A 13,944-nucleotide genomic window follows, 5' to 3' on the forward strand; every position below is an offset into this window, starting at 1 on the left:
AAAACAAAAGCATTAACAGATAGGAAAAAGCGAATTTGTGAATATATTTAGCGTTATTAGAATAGGTACCACCTTCTCTCTTAACCCTCCATTCAAACCGGGAGTGGAAGAAATCAACCATTTGCGGTTTAACCGTTGATCGTTTTAGAATAAAAACTGTAATAGGTAGCGAGAAGTAATTTTCGGTAATCAATCAATCTATTTTCTCAACTAAAACCGGCTGTGGTATAAATGTACCTACACTTCTGATTTAAATAATTGAGAAAATATCACACCATACAAAGCAAACTGTTTCACGTGTTTTTTTAATTTTATTTAATAACTTAATTAAATTGACAGGACTTCATGAGCTATATTGACAAGAACAATAATCGTATTCACTTTTTCAACCTTGCGTTTTCTTGCTTCTTTTTCCTTTCCGTTGGAGCTAAAGGAAAAAAAGAATGTTTGGTTGGTGATCATGAAAAAATAATCGACATCAGGATTTCAACCGATTTACACCTTCCATGACATATGAATACCGTAAAAGCGATTTCTTGAAATCTGTCTTTTCGTCTATTTGTCCTGATGTACACTTATTTAAAGGCCATAGCATTCATTGTATCTCAACCAAATTTTAATCTTAGGATTTTTATGTAATTCTCTAGAGGGTGGGGGTTCGATCTTTCTTCCTACCCCTAAAATTAAGGACAGTTTACTGAAGAGGTGAATTAAAAAATGCACTATCCACAGAAACGGCTCTAGTGATTCTCATTGTATTTTATGAATAAATATTTCAATAGCAATTCCGCGCTATGGTGTAAGTCGTTTCTGTGGGAAAAATCGATAAAGTGTATTTGAGTAATTTTTCGGACGATTTTCTCAAAAACAACTAACGCGATTTTGTTCATATTTCATAGCATATTTTGCTATTAATCTGACAATATTGCATATATCATTGGTTCTAAAATATCTACGAGAAGTATTTTATTAATGGAGGAGAGTGTTTGTTACCGACAAGTTTCTAAAACATGTATGTTTCCTTTCAAAGTGTGAAATTACGGTAGACTTGCAAACTATAATCAGACAATACTCAAACTTATAGTAGTATGTCTATAAGTACTAATTACAGTAGAGTAATAAGGTCAAATATAATTTGTTCCTCGAATGCTGAAACCATAACAAAAAGGCAGTACTTCCTATCCCTTAAATTTGTTGTTCTATGGCAATAAAGGTTAAAACTAAAAATCTTTAACAGAAAAGATGGACTCAATTTTTAGCGAAGTGAATCGTTTGCAAAAATCCCATATCCATATTTCTTACTGTTTGCTCTATGGAAATCGGTATTGAAACCATACGTATCAATAAATTTAACAGCTTTTTCTTTAGGTAGAGTGTTACGGATTGTGTTAATATGTTCCCTTGAGTCCTAAATCGATTGTAAAAAGGAAAAAACAGCTGTCGCAAGTTATCACTATGTTTGTTTGACGTTATGGCGATGAATGTTGAAACATGAAGTGATTAATTTGAACTACTTCTTGCTTGAATAGTGACTTTATGGATGAGAAGAATCAAATTCCTGTGAAGCTGAATTGATTGCAAGAAAACGCATCTCGATATCTTATCGTTTTTGTTGAAGGGAGTCAGTATTAAAACAGGGAGTAATATTTAATTCGAACCACTTCCAGTTTTGGTATGTTGTTGTGGATAGTCACATTACTATATCGTTCCAAGGAGCCGAATCGTCTAATATATATATATATATCGCTAACGTTACCATTTTCATTCTACTATAGGGGTAGGAAACCGGAAATGGCTAATTTGAACCATTTCCAGTTTGAATAGAGCTTCAATGGAGGAGATATAGCTTGTTCCTGGGACGCTGAATATATTGCAGAAAGCCACTTTTTGATATAGTTTGCCATTTTGCTCTACCGAAATCAGTATTGAAGCCGGAAGCAATAGTCAATTGAACCACTTCCGGTGTGGGCAGAGTCTTATGGATAGTTATATTATGTCGTTTAAAGACGTTGAATTCCTTCCTAAAATCATCTGTTCCAGTTTTTGTTCAATGGCGATAAACGTTAAAACCGAATGTGGTAATTTGAATCACTTTCGATTAGAACAGAAGGTTAACGAAGGAGATGGACCCATGGAACCTATTTTTGGGATACTGAATAGATTGGGATAAACCGTTTCTCAATATCTGACCATTCTGGGGCTGACCTCTGTCGACAAGATGGACGGACGCACAACGCCGTTCTCTAAGAGTTTGGACAGTCACGCATTACATAGTTTGGAAGTGTAAAATGATTCAGGTGATGTTGTTCATACAAGTATTCATACGTAAATGTTTGTAATGAAAAATTTAAGGTGGATGTTTATTCCTGGAGGTGTGTGTTTACGGACAATAATTTTTAGAATCGACTCAGGCAATTTTATTGATAGCCTATTTCATTTATAAACATTTCATTAATAACTCTATAATGTTATGTAAATTATTTCTTAACAGAAACTTAACAGGATGTAGTTTACTCTTGAGAATTCTTTTCAGACTACTTTCTCAAAAACGACTCACGCAATTTTGTCCACATTGCATAAATGTAAAGCGTCTACAAAATCACTCCTTGATTTCTATTTATTACAAAATGAAAATTTTTGCAATATTTTTGTAAACAAGGTCTCAGGACATACAATAACATTAAACGTTTTTGTTTCTTCCCTGCACTCCTTAATATTCATATCTTGTTCCGCTAACGGTCAATAAATTCAAGAATCGCTCACAAAACAGCAATGCAGCTTGTATATATTGGAATGTCAATGAACAACGAATGTTGTAACTTTGCGATTTGCGTTCAGGCGCAAATTTCACGTAAAACCCCTTCGGCCAGGTCAATTGTGAAGTGGTACAACGATTTTGAAGAAAGATGCTTCTATGACAAGCGGAAAGGGAATTTCGCCCGTTCATAATTACTACAGCAAGTAGTCGGTGGCGTGAGAGAAACCTTAATGTAACTGATTTCTTCATGTGGAGGGATATCAAAGATATAGGGTACATACCTCCACTACTACTACCACACCTATGTAAATTTTGAAGGAACTAACCACAGACGCTATCAGCACAATCACACCGAATACGTTTCGAAGAGTGTGGATTGAGCTTGATTATCGAATAGATGTTTGCCGCGTAACAAGTGAGACCCACATCTAGTGCCTGTAAGGAATCTATCCTACGTGCAACTTTACATGTTGATATACCTTTAGGTAAAAACGAACAGAAAATTCCGAAAGGTTTTCATTTTATAACCTATTAAAATCACAGTATGTTTCTGTGGATGCGTTATATTTCATGATTATTTTCTAATGTTGAATAAACCAGTTTCATGGGAATATGAACAAGGGGTAGTTTACTCTTGGGGCGAGTTTTTATGATAGTTTTGTTAAATACTATTAATTCGATTTTATTGTTATTTTATGAACATTTTTTTCATTAATAGCCTTAATAGGTGGTATAATTCATGTCGCCATGTCGACATCTTGAATCCTACCATCTTAAATATCATTCTTTTTAAATACTAAAATCAACATGGAACGCATTATTTATATGCAGTATTTTCTCAGGGGGGCAATGCCGCTCACTGTTTTGTCTTATTAATAATCATTCAATGTGTTTCTTATGCTGATCATCCAAAACATACGCTTAAATAACCACCCTCTATAACAATGGTGTATGTGACACGCCTCTTCCATTCCCCATGCACGGCGATTTGCAATATCTCTGGATTCAAGACAGCAAAGGTACTGTACATTTGCTGCACAAAATGCTATTAATTTTCGATATTGACTGTCCACACCATGGCTCTAGGAGAGGTAGTTCAACATGTGTAGGTCTAGTGCATGAGATCTACAGCGCGTTGTGGCCATTTTACCGGTTTCTGAAGTCCAATCTACCTCCTAGGAAGCTGTTGATTCAGCTACTTCTACACATCTCGTTTGTAATAGGGAGAGCATTCATCCTGCGAGAAGAGCGTTGAATACAGTGGCGTATTTAGGGGGAGCTTCCGGGCTTAAGCCCCCCTCCGAAATCTTACTTACTATAGTAAAGTATATGAAATATCTTTCAGAATTTTCACATTTTCAGGCAAAGCCCCTTCCGAAAGTTAGCAAAGCCCCCCTCCGAAATAAAATCGTAAATACGCCACTGGTTGAATATGATACATCATCCGGCAAATCTGATGATAGGAATGCCTAATTCTGATCTCGCAGGTGTTGGTCGGCGCTCGACGTGATTTAGATGAAGAGTCGACTAATAATTCTCATGCTAAAAATACCACGCCGGACGGTAACCTTTTCCCTACAAACTATCCCTGATGTATCAACCCAATGTGAATTGATGTCACTTCAGTAGAAGCAGTTTTGTTTGTTGATTTCTACTTTCACGTAAAAATACGCCTTGTCGGAAAATAATATCTTCATCGGAGATCCGGGTTGGTAATTCCTCTTTCGCCCATTCGGTAAACTACATTTTGTGATCTGGATTGTCCTCTGTCAGATGATGCTGGTGTATTAGAAGTTTATATAGGAGCCACTTGTAAATGGAAATTATTCTTCGTATGGATCTTTGACTTGATGCACATGTGTTACAATCACATAGACTGCTTCTTATTTTTTAAATGTGAAGTCCCACTTCATATCTATCTATCTATATACATATATATCTTTCTTTCTTTCTATCTATTTATATATACTAGCATCAATTACCCGCTTCGGTGGGTTAAAATAAGAAAAAATAGTAGTCAGTCATTTTTTACTATTGCCAAAGCGTTTTTTGATTTCGATCATTTTCGATGATTTTTATATATCCCCCTCCTCTCCCCAAGTTACGAGGAACTTAATCGGACATGTCATTGTTCATCTCAGCTTGCCCGAAAGGTGTGAATTTGACACAGATATTTTAAATTTCGTTCATTTATGTATATATTTCCGCCTCCCCCTCTCCTTCAGCCCAAGTTATGGGGCTGAATTTTGATTTTAGTCCATGAGCCATACCCCTAAAATCCAGTCAACGGTACCATTCGGGGGGGGGGGGGAATTCCCCAATACTTTTTGAACAGATACGTAGTCTAATATGTCAAAACTGTTTGCTGGACTTCGAATCCAGCTATCATCGAATCCAGCTTTATGCCAAATATGACGTCATCAATATGGCCGCCTACTGATTTCACCATAGCAACTTTAAACGATTATAATTACACTATCGTTCAAGATAGAAACTTAATTCTTGCTTTATTATCGAGAATATACTCCAGGAATACATTTTAACATGAAAGCGTTCCTAATCGTTGCCGCCATTTTGAAATATAGTGCCTGAAAGTGCAGAAATGTAATGGTCACACATTCACTTGCAACATTTAATGGCGAACAACTATGAAACAGCTATATGTACACAAAAACACCACGAAATAAACAAAATTATGCATTTCAAGAGCTTTCGAACGACACCTAAGTCTTAACTGTACCTTTACAAATAACGGAAATAATTCATTTTATGCACTGCTAGATGTAGCTTTCTAAGAATTTAAATACCAGAAATATTAGGTTTTGAACACGTGGCTCTGACTGTTATTATACGATATAAATGAAAAATTGTGATATTGATTTCGTCAGAAATATGTAGTGTTCAATATGTAGTTATCATTTATTGTATTTCTAGATATTCAATTGCAATCTGCCGTAAAATATTGAAGGAAATGAAACAAACATGCATACACACTAAAATTTACTAAAGCTAGTATGAACAGATTATGTAACCGTAAGTGACGGAATTACTTATACACTGAAGGTAGAAAATGTTATTTACGAGGCAGTATTGAACAGTATTCATATGAATAAACTCTCTACACTTTCACGTCCAAGCAAACTCATACATATAGCTTATATATAGACCTATTTACGCTGACAAAGTACATAAATGTTTAAAATCATATGTTGTATTGTAAAGTATTTTTCTATCTTTTGTCATAAGCTTGTTTATTTATTACTCTTACACACATAATACTTTACGTGTTTATATACGCACAGAACCCAAAGTATTTTTATAATGTGAAAAAATTATCAGTGTTGAAATCTTAAAGTATACGGGAAAAATTTCTGTACTTAATTTACTATGCCTCATAAGTATTATATGAACGTTATTATACCTGGTTTCACATCCTATTTTACATGTGTTGTCGATAAATGTGCTACTATACGAAATTTTATCTACACATTTTTTTTAAAATTTAGCATTGCTTCTAAATGAACCGTGTATACACTTTGATGGACCACTCTATCATGTTATATGTGTTCATCCTTGTCCTCATCTGTGTTTTGAATCTAGGCTCATGTGGTTCGGATTCCACGTTAATCATTAGGTCCCGCCTTATATTTCTCTCGCTGCTGAAAGAGACGCTAAATTTAAATGAAAATAAATCCTGAATGTAAAGATTATCCTCTTCTAACATGTTACTACATATCTGATATTTACAGCATGTGTGCATTTCAGGTTGTTGCTAATACACTGACAAATAGGAGACTTCCATTTGTTGGTACATTTGTACGCCAGGAACTCCAAAATTGCATCTGAAGCTGGAACACCTTTCATGCATTCAATTTGTAGCTGGTCATCATGGAATAGCAATCTATGGCCATCTGGACTGGGAATGTTGGGATGCTTTTCGAGGCTTCTCTTCCAGAAAGCTGCCTCATAATTAGCTCTTTTAGCGTGAAGATACAGTGTATCTGCACATGGTGACAACTTCTCAGATTCGATGTCACCTATCTTCAGAATAAACAATTATTACCAGAGCTCAGTGCCGTTGGTGATAGGTGAATTCGATGCATAGATCCTACATGTAAATTCCTATAGTTTCTAAAAGAGTTCTGGTGTAAGGTGCCTTTTTCCCCAAGACCTACCATTGCTTTCTGAAGTTTATCATCATTATTTATAAATTTAAGGCCTCCAATCTTCCCACGGCCACTACAGTAAATGCACTGACTGAATCACAACCAATGAATGAATAGAAACCAACAAAACTTTTGCATGCATCTTTTCCCAATGAGGAGACAACCCGTTTCACATCAATGTACTTTTCTCTGTTTTTAGTGCCGCACTTTAGGAATACATCACCAATATGAAGAAAAGGCTATGAGCAAGAACATCTGTGTTATCTGACACAATCATTACAGATGCATGATCAACACTTGCAGGTTTTGCGTGAAGAAGCATTCGAGTGTCAGATTCTTTTTTAGACGTCTGAAGATCTTCAGAAGTCATACTTTCTTTACAAGTTAGTCTTATGCATACGTCTTTCAATGTAACAAAAACTGTTTTTCATCAAGTTTCTATAGATAGGTGGGAGATTTCTAATTTTTAACAAGAAACTCAATTCGTGCTGTTTTACTTGCAGAACAAGCAAGTAACCTTTTCCACTATTTGTTTTGATTGAACATTATGTTTTTGTACAAAATATCAGAGATGGACCCTCGATTAATCCCCCCTGCATTATGTATGGATTTGTCGTCGTATACATCGAATACAACGTCAACCTTGTCGTTGAATGATTCAGCTAGCAAGACTGCTGTAAATGTGCTTTTTGCTCCACTTTTATCCCCGGTTCCATCATAATTAGCCAAAGCCCACGGAAGTGGTCCTAATGGATGTTGTAGAACTAACCTCATGTCCAGTTTTCTCTTTCCAGCTATTAAGATCATATGGCCTAATAGCTTGATATCAGCTCTCAAAACAAATTTCTTATTCAAAATTCTCAACTTCTTGGGTGTTTGTACACCCTTAATTGCTGGCGGTGGTCATCGAATTTGGTGGATACTTCATTGTGTTTCATTCTGACTTGCTTAAAATTGTTAAAAGCAATTGTCCTCTTCTGTTTGGCATTTAGCAGATCTTTCCCAGTTTCGGTAGTGGCAACTATGCCAGTCGATAATGACAACAATTCTGAACCATCAAAAGGTTCTCCAACTGTTCTCCATTGTATAAAGGAGTGACTGTACATAATATTCATTCCTCTGTATCCTAGAAGATTCGAGATCAACATTTGACAAACCGCCTTTTTTTATATCAGTCATCAATCTTAGATTCCTAAAGCATGCACACCTGCACTCTGCTGTTATGCAATATCTGGCTACTGTACCTGTACAAAGACTATATCTTTTAACTCCACTGGCGGTTTGAGTGTCTTTTTAACTTTTTCCTCTATTGCGTGGTCAACTGGAATTCTTACGAAAGAATTGCTTCCTCCAAACCATTCAGAGAATCCTCTGGTGAGGTTATCATACAACTGCGGGTAGTCAATTTGCAACCTAGTCATTTCAAGGTAGTAAACGGATAGATATCTATAGTAATTTTGCGAATCATATACAAAACACCATGGAATCATCTCTTTAATCATATCAAGACTAAGAAACCAGTTTCCTTCTCTGGAAGATCTAACTAGGCCAAGGACAATCTACCATATCAATGTAGCTAATCCAAAATTAAGATAAGTGACAATTTTCATTTCGAAGGAATTCCTGGTAGTCCTTGAAGAGATTCAGAACGCAAATACTGAATACATTCTTTAATACACGTTCTAACTTTTCGTGGCACACGTTGTCATGAAGTAATTCAATCTATTTGATAGCGTTGTTAAGATCTTGGATGGCATTTTGGTTATTTATTTCCATCCATTTAAGAAAGCCTTTCCATGTCCATCCCATCAAAGCTTCGTAGAGCAACTTATGCACTCTAACTCCCCTATTATAATTTCTACCATCCAGTATTGCATGTAACATATCAAAAGACTATTAGTACCGTTAGCTAGACAATTTCTCTGTATCCTTCCACTGAGGGTGAACCGAGTGATGTTTATTGTACATGGGTCCCCAATCTAGAGACGTATATTGTAAGAATAGTGTATCTTTTTATTACTGTATGCTTCACGCCAGTATGAATATTGTAATGCAAATCTAGAACTGTAGTAAATGGTCAATTCAAATTGAAGGTCTTGTGTTTCTGCCTAAATCAATATTCCCATGTCTCATCCACATTGTATAATAAAAGTCAGATCCACATGTTGACAACGTAAAATTTCGGAGGACTCCCGCTTGGTGTAGTGGCTAACACGTTTGCCCTCGGTACGCGTGGTCCTTGGCTCGATTTCAGGAGGGGGTTCAGTTCAATGAAAAAAGTAGTTCGAATTGCATTATAGAGTAGGTCTATGTCTTCTTTAGCTACCATGACATTACGTGGGACGTAAACTCAAGCAAACCAAAATCAAAGATTTTTTTTCTAATATTTGAATTCTTAGAAATTTACACCTACTAGGGCATAAAATGAATTATTTCCGTTGTTTGTAAAGATACAGGTTATAATTCAGGTGTCGTTCGGAAGCTTTTGAAATGCACAATTTAGTGTATTTCGTTGTGGTTTTGTGTAGATATAGCTGTTTCATAGTTATTCACTATTGAATGTTGCGATTGAATGTGTGACCATGACATTTCTGCACTTTCAGGCACTATATTCCACAATGGTGACAACGATTAGAAATGTTTTGGTGTTAAAATGGAAGATATTCGCGATAATAAAACAGGAATTAAGTTTCTACTTTGAACGATAGTGTAATTATAATCGTTTAAAGTTGCTATGGTGAAATCAGTAGGCTGCCACATTGATGACGTGATATTTGCCATAAAGTTGTGCCGGAAGAAAGTCCACCAAGCGATATACTAGACCACGTACATCTTCAAAAAGTATTGGGGAATTTTGTCCCCCCCCCCCCGAATGGTACCAAGATGTCTGGCTCATGAACTATTCAGACGGCATCAGAAGTGTCAATGTTCATATATCCCTCCTAACAGACTCCCCTTAGTTCTATCGTAAAAGTGAAAATATAAAAAAATACCTTCCAGTCTGGAACCTAATCTATGTTGAAAATTTGATCGAGATTGGTCGGGTGGTTCAAGAGTTATTTGGTTTTATTTGCTTTTATAGATATCTCCCCTCCCCTAAGTTCTAACGTAAAAGTGATATAACAAACACTTCCCCAGGTCCGAACCTTATGTATGTTGAAAATTTGACTAAGATCGGTCGGGTGGTCTAAGCGTGATGAAGTCGCAAAAACAGATACTTTTATTTTTATTTTTTAACATATATCTCCCCCTACCCCTCTCCAAAGTTGCACCGTAAAAGTGAAATGACGAAAACATACCAGTCCCAAACCTCATCTATGTTGAAAATTTGTTTGAGATCGGTCGGGTGATTCAAGAGTTATTAACTCAGGAACATAGTTTATATTTATATTTATATTTATTTTTATTTTTATTTTTATTTTTATTTTTTTTATTTTTATTTTTATTTTTATTTTTATTTTTATTTTTATTTTTATTTTTATTTTTATTTTTATTTTTATTTTTATTTTTATTTTTATTTTTATTTTTATATTTATTTTTATATTTATTGATTTTAGTATATCTCCCCCTCCCCCTCCTTTACGATGCTCCGTCAAGGCGAAATGATAGAAAACACTCCGGATCCAAGCCTTATCTACGTTGAAAGTTTGATCGAGATAGGTTGTTTGGTTCAAGACTTATTAAGATTTATTTATTTTTTTATAATTCCCCCTCCTCTTCAACCCCTAAGTTCTACCGCCAAAGTGAATAGCTACAAATACTCCAAGACCAGAAGCACATTTAAGTCAGAAATGTGAGCGAGATTAAGAGTCGGTTCCAGAGATTAAGAATCACAATATATATTTATACAAAAAATCTAAAAACACTTCATACAGGACACGTAAGTTTGGCCCTCAACACATGTTGCGGTTGCGGATCGTTTTTGGTTTTCAATGTGTCATGTGGACCTTCCTCTTTCGTCAGCAGTAACCAGTTCACCTGTGAGTGTCGTGGTGTGTAAGTGGTGCGGTAAAATGGGCGACCTGACAGACTTCTAAAGAGGCATCCTTATTGATGCCCGTCTGGTTGGAGCTTCAGTGGCAACAGTGGCGAACATTCTGGGGATATCGAAAAGCACTGTGTCCAATGCCACGAGGGCATACACAATTCATGGGCAAACGTCTGCAAAGCACAACAGTGGTCGAAAGACAATCCTGTCAGATTGGGACAGGAGGGCATTAAAACGGATTGTAGCAGCTACAAAGAAGACCACTGCAAAGAAAATTACATCTGATTTCAATTATGGCCTACAGAATCCGGTTTCATCGAAAACAGTGCGACGGGTACTTTATAAAATGACAATTCATGGCAGGGCTGCTATCGTTAAACCCCTGGTCACAGCAGTAAATGCGAACAGGAGTATCCAGTGGTACAGGGACCACAAGGAGTGGACTCATGAGCAGTGGAAATACGTAATGTGGTCCGATTAATCGATCTTCACATTGTTTCCAACAATCGGCAGTGTTTACGTATCAGATCTGAACATCATTGAGCCATTGTGGTCTGCGTTAGAAAGGCGTGTTCGGTCTCGTTACCCTCCACTAGCATTCCTTAAGGAACTGGAACTTGTTTTGGAGGAACAATTGTACAAAATTCCACACACCACGATTCAGGAGCTGTATACGTCCATTCCACGTCGGATCCAAGTTGTTTTGGACGCAAAAGGAGTCCCCACACCATACTAGGCCTGATTTTCACACTTTTGCAAATGTTTTAGATTTTTGTCACACCCATATATATATATATATCTATATCTATATCTATCTATCTATATATCTATATCTATATCTATCTATCTATCTATCTATCTATCTATCTATATATATATATATATATATATATATATATATATATATATATATATATATATATATATATATATATATATATATATTACAATTTTACTATTTTTACTATTTTAGAATATGTTCCTTTGAATAGGAGATGGTATACTTCAGGAGGTCTTATCCGTTATGGGTATAAATACATCGTGTGGACATACACCATAAGAATGAAAAATGGCAAGAGCACGAACAAACCTGTGGTAGGTAGCAACTAAAAGGCTTGAATGCTATCAAACCAAGTCAGGGCCGAGGCCTTTTCGTTATCGCCGAGGTGCGTCCGTAGGAGACAAGTGCGTCAGTGACGATAAATATGCGCATAAACCAGGATAGTGAAAAGAAAAACTTTATAAAGCATAAACACATCTATGGTTATGCAAGATCATTTTGTACAGTGTCTTTTATAGTTCTTTCTTTTTATTGTGGTTCGCGTATGGACCATAACATGTTAAAGATCACACTTGGGATTTTGTTTTTCTCAGGTAAGATCCGAATATATTTTGCACCTTCTTAATTAAAACATTTTAATCCGTAAATTTTCCAAATCTACGTTTAGCTAATCTTCTGTTTTCTTTATAATATAAAGGAAAACTCAAATTATCTCTGCGACTGGCTTACTCACATAAGTTGTAAACTCCTTACATCTTTTCACAAATTAAATAAAAACTAGGGGAACATATTTTGAACTTTATAGGAAGTGGCACGTGAAATAAATTTAGAAAATAAATATATATATATACACCATTGAATATATTTCATGAACGTCTTTTATTGGAATTCAGGGTTAACTGCTGCAGATTTCGGTCGCAAAATACAAAATTTACGGAGACGTGAGCAAAATCAGATGAAATGTTAGCATAAGAATAACAAAAGTGTGATTAATCTGGGAGAAGAACGAAGTTAAATTCTGGAATATATGTGTTCGCATATTGATGCATAATTAAGCAAACATTCAATATAGAATAATATTTCAGTGTTTCAAATCCACTGTCGGGAGACTTGGGTTTGATTCTCGGCGGGAGGTCATGTGGTTCTGATTCCACGTTAATCAGTAGGTCCACATCTCATATAGCCTCTCTGCTGAACGGGACGCTAAACTAAAATCATATCAACAACTCATCTCGACTCATCTCAACAACTCAAATCTACTGTCCTATTAACTAACCTAATACATGTTTTCTGCAATTATGGAAAGAAATAAAGAGCGGAAGCTAATAAGAGGAAAGTTGTATCTTAACACAATATAGTGAAATGGGGCAAAATTTCATGAGCTATCCCATATATGGTAGCATAAGTTTGTGAAATACACAGACGAAATATATTACTTGATTTCACAACAGGATTGTGTATCTAATTAAAATATATCCTGATCTTAAAACTTACATTTGCAATAAGGTAGAAATACGAATCCAAAGTGCTCTTTTTAACACATAGTACAGTATAAGAAATAAATTATGAAGTGATATGCTATGTGAAGGCAATTCACAAAGTGTTCATAGAATTGTAGTAAAGCTCTGCCACACAAAACGCATGCATTTTATACGATACGAATTGTTTTTCTCGTATTCTCTTTTATGCATATATCTACGTCATTGACGCGCTTACTCCGTCCGCTCGAACTCTACTACTGCTTCCCTGCCCTGACTCGGCCAGATAGCATTCGTGCCTTTTAAGTAACCATAAGTTGATTTGCGGTTTAAAGTAAATTCGTGGTTTACATCGTGGGACGTCATATTAGATTTCGTTTGGGAGGCAATGGAGCAAAAGTACCATTGATATAAGAATCTCACGTTTTAAAATGAAATCTATGAGTTTTACGTCCCACGGTTATGCCGGTTAGGCTTAAGGAGACGGTGATGATGAGTGATGAATGAAATGGTGGAATGAAGAAAGTGTGAGGAAACGGGAGAACCCCGAGAAAACCCTCGCACACGGTGTTTGTCCACCACAAAGTTCACTTGGCGGGGGCTGGGATCGAACCCGAGACCCCAAGCACCAGAGGTGAACGCTCTACCACTGAGCCACCGCGGCCCCAATCTCACGTTTTGTCTAGTAATGTATATGTATTCCTCAAACTCTTCAGGGGGACAATCGCCCTCTCCTGCACTCCCTAAATGACGCCCCTGATTATATACTGTAG

The sequence above is a fragment of the Thermobia domestica genome, chromosome 11, assembly GCF_964235325.1.
Source record: "Thermobia domestica chromosome 11, izTheDome1.hap1.1, whole genome shotgun sequence".
Taxonomy (NCBI): domain Eukaryota; kingdom Metazoa; phylum Arthropoda; class Insecta; order Zygentoma; family Lepismatidae; genus Thermobia; species Thermobia domestica.